A 9,079-nucleotide genomic window follows, 5' to 3' on the forward strand; every position below is an offset into this window, starting at 1 on the left:
AACTGAGAACAAACTGAGGGTTGATGGGGGGTGGGAGGGAGGGGAGGGTGGGGGATGGGTATTGAGGAGGGCACCTTTTGGGATGAGCACTGGGTGTTGTATGGAAACCAATTTGACAATAAATTTCATATACTGAAAAATAAAAAAAATAAATAAATGGCAAAAAAAATAAATGAATAAACAGAAAATCTGAAAAAAAAATAAAATTTAAAATAAATAAATAAATAGTCACCAAAGGGCGCCTGTGTGACTCAGTCGGTTGAGCATCTGATTCTTGATTTCACCTCAGGTCATGATCCCGGGGTCCTGGAATCGAGCCCCATGTGGGGTTCCCTGCTGTGCATGGAGCCTGCTTTAGATTCTCTTCCTCTCTCTCTCTCTCTCCCTCTTCCCCACTTGCTCTCTCTCTCTACAATAAAAAAAAAATCACCAAAAAGACTTGATAAAGGAAACCTCTGCGTGAGTCTCTTTGCCAGAACACGCACAGCAAGTGATGCTGGCTCCACTGATCTGTCAGTGCAATCGCTAGAACGATCCTCAAGTACACACTGGGAAGTGCAGGGGGTGGCGATCATTCATCACTACTTCCAAGGACCAAATTTCATTCTGAGATCTAGTCTAATTCCTCACTTTTGAGATGAGGAAACTGAGGCTTGCAGAGGATAACACTTTAATTAATAGACATTAGTTTTTTGAACAGTTTTAGGCTTATAGAACAATGAAGTCCAAGTCATCCGTTTTTTCTTTCGTGGATCATGCTTTTGGTATTATATCTAAGAGGTCATCACTAAGTCCAAAGTCACCTAGATTTTCTCCTATGTTGTCTTCTAGCATTTTCCCCCAAACTTTGTTGAGGCATCATCGACAAAATTTTAAACTATTTAAAGTGTACAGTGGGGTGATTCTATACATATACATTGTGGAAGGACTTCCCCACACCGAGTTAACACGTTCATTACATATTTACCGTTTTAACTTTTTTGGTGAGAACATTTAAGTCCTACTCTCTTAGCAAATTTCAAATATACAGTACAGTGTTATTAACCACGTTGTACATTAGATCCTCAAAACTCATTCATCTCATATCAGAAAGTTTGTACCCTTGACCAACTTCTCCCTATTTCACCCACCCTCAGCTCATAGCAACCACTTTTCTACTCTCCGTTTCTATGATGTTAACTTTTTAATTTCTTTTTTAAAATTTTAAAAATTTTTATTAGAGTATTATTTTGTTTATTTATTTTGAGAGAGTAGTGGAAGGGCATAGAGAGAATCCCAAGCGGGCCCCACACTGTCAGCACAGATCCTGACATGGAGCTCGATCCCACGACCATGAGATCATGACCTGAATGGAAACCAAGAGTCAGACACTCAACTAAATAGGTGCAGTTTATTGTACATAAATTAAGCTAAAGCATACACCTTTATTAAGAGAAAGTCAATAAATATAAATGCTGGCTGGATATTGATATCAAGGAATAGCTACATTTTTTTTTTGTATGTGAGAATGTATTGTTGTTATTTTGAAGTTTTTCAAAAAAGGAACTTGGAGTGCCTGGCTACCTGGCTGCCTCTGTCAGTAGAGCACACGCCTCTTGATCTTGGGGTCGTGAGTTCAAGCCCCACGTTGGGCATAGAGATTACTTTTTAAAAATGTCAAACTTGGGGCACCTGGGTGGCTCAGTCGGTTAAGCATCCAACTTCGCCTCAGGTCATGATCTCGTGGTTCACAAGTTCAAGCCCCACATCAGGCTCTGTGCTGACAGCTCAGAGCCTGGAGCCTGCTTTGGATTCTGTGTCTCCCTCTCTCTCTGCCCCTTCCCCACTTGTACTCTGTCTCTCTCTCATAAATAAATAAAACATTTAAAAAAATGTAAAACCCCTATAACACAACATCCTTGGTAAAAAAAAAAAAAAAAAAAAAGGAACTCTTACTTTTTTTTTTAAGGTTTATTTATTTTTGACAGAGAGAGAGAGAGAGAGAGAGAGAGAATAAGTGGGGGAAGGGCAGAGAGAGGGAGACATAGAACCCGAAGCAGGCTCCAGGCTCTGAGCTGTCAGCCCAGAGCCCAATGTGGGGCTCGAACTCACAGACCACGAGATCATGACCTGAGCCGAAGTCAGACGCTTAACCGACTGAGCCACCCAGGCGCCCCAGGAACTCTTACATTTTAGAGATGCATAAAGAAATATTTACAGATGACATAATATGAGATGTGATATGTACATCAAAATAATGAGGGATGGCAGGAGTGGATGGGGGTACAGACGAAACACCTTTGACCATGAGTGATAATTATCAAAGCTGGATGGTGTGCACATGGGGGCTCATTCAATTATTTTCTTTTGTATTTGTTTTCAATTGTCCATAATTAAAAAGTTTTAAAAAATCACACACGTAGAAACTATTGTCTTTACTTCAGTTAATAAATGGAACAAGACTGAAAGCATTGCTAAGGTTTTTTTATTGTTACTGCACACCATTTTTAATTTTAAGTTTTAATTAACAATTTTTAAGTTTATTTGTTTTGAAAAAGAGAGAGAGAGAGAGAGAGAGAGAGAGTGTGTGTGTGTGTGTGTGCGCGTGCAAGTGAGGGAGGGAAAGAGAGGGAAGGAGAGAGAGAATCCCAAGCAGGCTCCTTGCTGTCACCGCAGAGCGCAACTTGGGGCTTGATCTCAGGAACCATGAGATCATGACCTGAGCCAAGATAAGAGTCAGATGCTTAACTGCTTAACCAACTGAACCACCCAGGTGCCCCAACACTTTGTCCTTTTATAGTCACATTCACATCACATTCCTGAACCCCCACCCCCAATCCCTAACCCCTGGCAACTAGTGATCTCTCCTCAATTCCTAAAATTTTGTCATTTCAGAAATGCCATATGAATGGAATCATAAGGTACATAATCTTCTGCGATTGGCTTTCTCATGCAACATAATTCCCTAGAGATTCGTCCAAGTTGTGTCTATCAGTAGATTCTTTCCTTTTATTGCTGAGTGGAAATCCGTGGTATGGATGTGCCACAGTTGAACTCTCCATCTGTCGAGGGACATCTAGGCTGATTTCAGCTTTTGTCTATTACAGATAAAGCTTCCATGAACATTCATAGATGCATTTTTCATATAACATTTTGTTTTGCTACTAGTATAGTAATTTCCTCTTCTATTCATTAATCTTAGAAGACTAGTAATTTTGCAAACTTTCAAAATAAAATCTGTTGGCTTAATCAGTCTATACTTTTGAAGCATGTGTAATTTCCCTTAAGTGAAATTATAAAGTATCTTCTCAATGATATAATGAATTTCTCTGGCTTTTCTCCTAGCATATTTTGAAAAGCAATTCTCAATAGGAATTTGTAAATGACCTTACAATAATAGACCTTTTGATGACTAAGATAGGTCTACATCAAAGCTGGTTTCCTCTTTGTAATAATCAAAGGGAACAATCTTGCTGTACCTCTTGTACCTCATAAATATGTATTAGGAGACAAATTTTCCAACTGATACATCCATATGCCATCACTAAGGGCCAGAGAACATGTTACAGGTTTGAAATTTGTGCCCTTTGTCTTTCAGCATAAAGTACACTAATGATGCAATTTACGTTTAGTCACAGATATGTTGAAAATTTCCAATTGTCTAGGGAGTTCTATTTTCAAAAACCACTACTGATCCTCTTAAAAGCAAAGCATGCTTTTGTCGTGGTTATTTACCTGCCACCATCTCTCAGCTCTAAACTAACCCTTTTTCACTCTACTGCGTGATGCCAGGGCTGAGACTCTGCAAACTGCTTTTCCCAAACTCCTAAGCCCGTTGCCTCTCTACTAGGTTCTGTCAATGGAAGGTTCTGATGGGAGACAGGAAGGAAGAAGGGACCTCTGGTTGCTGGCTTCTGTGAACAGCCTCCCTCCATAGCTCCAGTCTCCAGCTTCTTTCTTTCCAGACTCTTTCAATCTTCCCAGCATACCACACCAGATCCCCACAGAGGCACCAACGCTCACTGGCCACCCCTTCCTTGGTGGTCTGACCTTGAGCTCCCCAGTACATCTGATCTGGGGCTGTGTGGAGTGCCTCCACCAAAGGTCCAAGAGCCAGCCAGAGCAAGACCTCTCCTTCACACTCCCCATTCTGGTAACCCCACTTCTTTCCTTTTGTTCTCCCAGCCCTGAGCGTGATAACTGCTTGCAGTCACTATATCAGCCCTAGGGGCACAGGAAGCAGTGACAAATATCTGGGTCACCTTGTCGTCCCCTCTTTCATCTAACATCGATGTACTCAATTCTTTGTATTGAATATGCTTTTTGAAATACTTAGCATGGCTTTGTCTTTCTGTAGCTTTTACACAATTGCAAACAAAATGTTGCCAACTTTTTTTTTTAATTTTCCCGCAACTTTTTAGTATCTTTTCTAGTTCCTTTCCAACTATAAGGGTCACGTTCCTTATTCATGAGAATCTGTGGTTGAATTCAGGACTTGGAGCTGGAAGGGGATAGGGTTAGGTGACGATCGGGGATTCTGTTTGCATGCAACAAATGGACTCAGGCTACCTCAGGCAAAAAGGGAATCTATGGAAAGATATGAGGAACTCACAGAATCAAAGGAATCCATTTGGGAAGGGTGAGAACCAGAGCCATTCCAGAGATCTGGGAAGTGGGAACCAATGGAAGGCACCTTGAGGTATTTACAAGCATGAATCTACGGAATCCACATTCCAGGAAGGGTGTGGCTGACTGGCCCCACTGGGGTTAAGTGCCTACCGTTAGGCTGGTTGAGGGTGGGGTATCTTTTTTTTAATGCTTATTTATTTTGAGAGAGAGAGAGCTCTCCAAAGTGGGGGAGGGACAGAGAGAGAGAGAGTGAGAGAGAGGGAGAGAGAGAATCCCAAGCAGGTTCTGTGCTGTGAGTGCAGAGCAGAAACCAAGAGTCAGACGCTGAAGCGACTGAGCCACCCAGGCAAACAAATCAGGGCCCCAACATGGAGCTTGATCTCACAAACCGTGAGATCATGACCTGAGCTGATATCAAGAGTTGGATGCTTAACTGACTAAGCTACCCAGGTGCCCCCACTGTGGGGTATCTTGATAAACAATCCTACCAGCCTGTAAGAAGTGTGAAGGAGGAAGAGGAGCTCAAAGAAATTTAGCATGCTACTTCCTGGAGAAGGAAGAATGGATGATGGCTAGCAATTACAACCAATTTTCACTATTTTGAACTTCAGAAGCAGTCTTTCCTTGTAAATTACAATGCATTGTGTACTAAAAGGTTGAATAAAAGAACAATGATCTCAGGGTGGAATACTCAAAGCAATTTTTCTAAAACAAGGTTCTATGTGTGAAGTCTTGTCATCACTACTTATGGACTGGGACAGACCAGGAGGAGTTTCCTATTCAATATTTTTCGTTTGACAAATATTTATTTACTCCGCCCCAGTGATTCTAAGTCTAAGCCCCAGGGATTCTGGTCTAGGTCATTTCCTTTACTCACTGTCACCAATGCAGAGCTCATGTTGCTTAACATTAACAGCCAGTACAACGGGATAAGCTAGCCTTTCAGAAATCCAGAGGGACACCCACAAAGGTTAAATATTAACACATTTATAAGTATAAAACAATGACTTCACTTTCCCTAATATCACAATAGTAAATGAAAACAAAAGTACAAGTTCAAACAAGTACAGTGTATTCTATTTTATAATAATTTTCCTTCAACGTCCTCTTACACAAGTGCATTAAACAATACTTTAAGAGAAATTAGTTAGAATTCTATCACACCAAGACCATTCATTTGTGTGCATTACTCGTCAACCATTTTTTAATATTTTTTTCTAAAATGGGGGGGGGTGTTCCTGCTTTTAAGAGTAATGTCTGTCCATTGGAGATTTTTTTTTTTAATATTTATTTATTTTGAGAGAGAGAGAGAGTGAGCACACAAGCTGGGGGAAAGGCAGAGAAAGAGGAAAGAGAATCCCAAGCAGGCTCCGTGCTGTCGCTGCAGTGACCGACGTGGAGCTCGACCTCATGAAACTGTGATATCAGTGTGTGAGCAGAAACCAAGAGTCAGACGCAACCGACTGAGCCACCCAGGCGCCCCTGGAGAAGTTTTTAAAATAGAGCAATATATGAATAATAAAATAACCATCATTCAAAATACCAGTAACCAAGACATGATAGTTATTAATGTTTTCTGTATCTTCTTCTGCTCCTAACAATTTGGATGAAATCGGTATTCTTTATGCTCCCTTTTGCTCGTGTGATTTTCAGATTTTTCTGTGACGAGCTTTGTTTTTGTAATAAGAAAAAAAAACAATAAAAGAATGTATAAAATAGAAGGGATATATGTACAAAAATAAAGGAATACAGAGCAGGAGCTCTGTATGTCTTATTTCAGGTATCTTCAGTTCCCAGAACGATGCATGACACACAGTAGGTATTCCACAATTTTTTTGAATGGGTAAGATTTTCACCAAAAATGAGTGAAGATTGCTTATGAACACAGAATATCCAGGTATTATTTCCCTCTCTTGTTTCTTTTGGTAAACAGTTCATTCTATCACATAGGATCAATTTTGCTGTCTTAATATAAGGCCAATTGAATTCAAATTCCAAGTCCAACCAACACTCACTAGCTATGTGACCTTGGCGAGAAACCACCATTCTCTGCCTGAGCTTCCTCACGTGGTAAGCACTGGTCCAGGTTGAGAATATAAAAAAACACAGATCCTGCAATTTATATTTTTTAGTGTAGGGGGAATAACATATGAACAAACATTTGTCAGGTGGTGATAAGCGCTATGAGAAAAAAGAAGATAAAGGGGTTAGAATGTGATTACCTGTGGGGGTGGATGAGGGCGTGTTGCTATTTTATAAAAGCCAGGGACTGGCTAAAGGTTTCAAAAATATCCAAGTGTCCCTGTTTTTCAAACTTCAAGTTGTGACTAAGTGCGATCACAAAAATCAATGTATAGGGTGATCTGTATATTTCTCCAACAAAAGAAAATATCAGATTATATCACACATAGTAAAGGTCAGTACGGTTCTGTGTAACTCATTTCAGTTTATACACAAGTATAATAGTCTGTAAAACACTGTAAGCATGGAGAAAGTGGCAGCTGACAATACAGCCACTTTGATGTCAACAGTCTTAGAGAAAGTTACCTAAACAGAGCATCTTCAGTAAGAGAGCATACTTTGTGCATGCACCTGTTGGTGCCTTACTCATTTAGCAGACCTAGTTGAGTGGGAGACAAAGTGGGAGAAAAGATTAGGACTGGAGCTAAAAAGTTGGGGTGAAAAACAAAAGCAAAACTGAACAGTTCAGCAATTTGAAGGGAAACATTAATTACTGAGGCAAAAAGATACCTGGCCAGAAAAACAAAAGACCAAAAAAATTAGAGAAACAGAATCGACAGATTCTACTTAACAACAACAAAAAATCCAGTTAATAAAATATGTTGTACATGATACTTTTGGATTAGGTGTATGATAGTGCCTGAATATTTTCAGAAACTCCCAAAATATCTGCTTCATACTCCCCTCTCTGACCCTCAGGTGGATGGTATAAAGATTTTAAAGCCATATGGTCTGGGAAGATTTCTTTCAACCCTCTACACATGTAATAGGTTTTGGAAATCATGCCTACCCATCAGATATAAGTAAAATAGATTAAAGGGAGACTGGAAATTGTCGGCCAAGCCTTCTCTTGCCGTGCACATGAGGATGTTCCCATTGAAGCAAAGCCATAAGACAATTATTCTAGAACAAGGTGGGCAAACTAGGGTCCTCTGGCTAAATATAACCTACCACCTGCTCTAGTATGACCCATGAGCTAAGAATGATTTTTCCATGTTGATGTAGTTGAAAAATAAATCAATATTTTGTGGCACGTGAAATTGATGTGAAAATTATTTATATGAAATTTCGGTGTCTATAAAGTTTTATTGGAATAGAGCCAGGTTCATCCATATTGGCTGGGGCTGCTTTCTCACTATAAGGTGGCAGAGCTGACTGAGTAGTTGCTTCCAACGCCTGAAATATTTACTCTCCTGGCCCCTTGCAGAAAAACTTTTGCCAACCACTGTTCTAGAATATGAAAACTGTACTATTTAAACACCCTTCCAACCCTCGTCCCTTTCCAGCCGCGGCCCCCCCTCCCCCGCCCGGCCCTGCCCCAGCTTTAGTCTCTTAGGCCCAACACGAAGGCAGAGTGTTATAATAATGAATTGTAACCTACTGGAAAGCAGAGGCACCACACAATAAATTTCTATATAAGGTAATATTACTGGTTCTGCCATCGAGTAGAGTAACGTCTGAGTGTGTTTCCCAATCAGAAAAGTGGGCATCACAGGGGCAACTGAACAATTTCGCTTGAGAATCACCATGGTCGCACTTGGAAAATATAAAGGCAGCAAATGTTCCGGGGTGCTTTTGCAGGAGGAGCCTCTCCCAGAGTCTGGATGCACACTGAGGTTCCCTATGCACGTAGGCATCTCGGCCACCTACCCCTACCCCGTACCCTGTGCTCCTGGCCCATCTGGCCTTGCAGCCCACTTTCTCCTCACCCCCGCGCCCGAACGCACTCCTCCAGGGCTACCAAGTTCCAAGGTAGAGCAGGGCTCAAAGCAAGCCATCCCGGGTCAGCTTAGGGCAGCTCTCCCCAGCTTCGCCAATCGTGGAGAGGGGTTGCCCTGGGACCCCTGCAGGTGACAAGAATGACTCAGCAGGGTCCCGGCCTGGGACGGAGACAAGAACGCCGGGGTAGGGACAAAATTCTCTGCAGTTGGAGAGGCCGCAAATCATTTTAAAGACCCAAATACGCGAACAAACGAAAATGTAATTCAAGTCAACTTCGGGCCGTTGGCGGCCTGTGCCAGCACAGGCCGCAGGTTTAGCCTAACAGGGAGGCCCGGCGGCTTCAGCAGTCGAAAACGCCCGCGGCCTCTGTAAAAGATTCCCTTCGCCTCCAACGAACCCCACCTCCACTCGACCGGGCCCCAGGAAAAGTCAGTCGGCTGGAAAGGAAACCTTTCAGGGTGCACCGAATTGCATGCCCGTGATTATCGGGGAGACTTTGAGGGCACAG

This window comes from Panthera onca, chromosome X (assembly GCF_046562875.1).
Source record: "Panthera onca isolate mPanOnc1 chromosome X, mPanOnc1 haplotype 2, whole genome shotgun sequence".
Taxonomy (NCBI): domain Eukaryota; kingdom Metazoa; phylum Chordata; class Mammalia; order Carnivora; family Felidae; genus Panthera; species Panthera onca.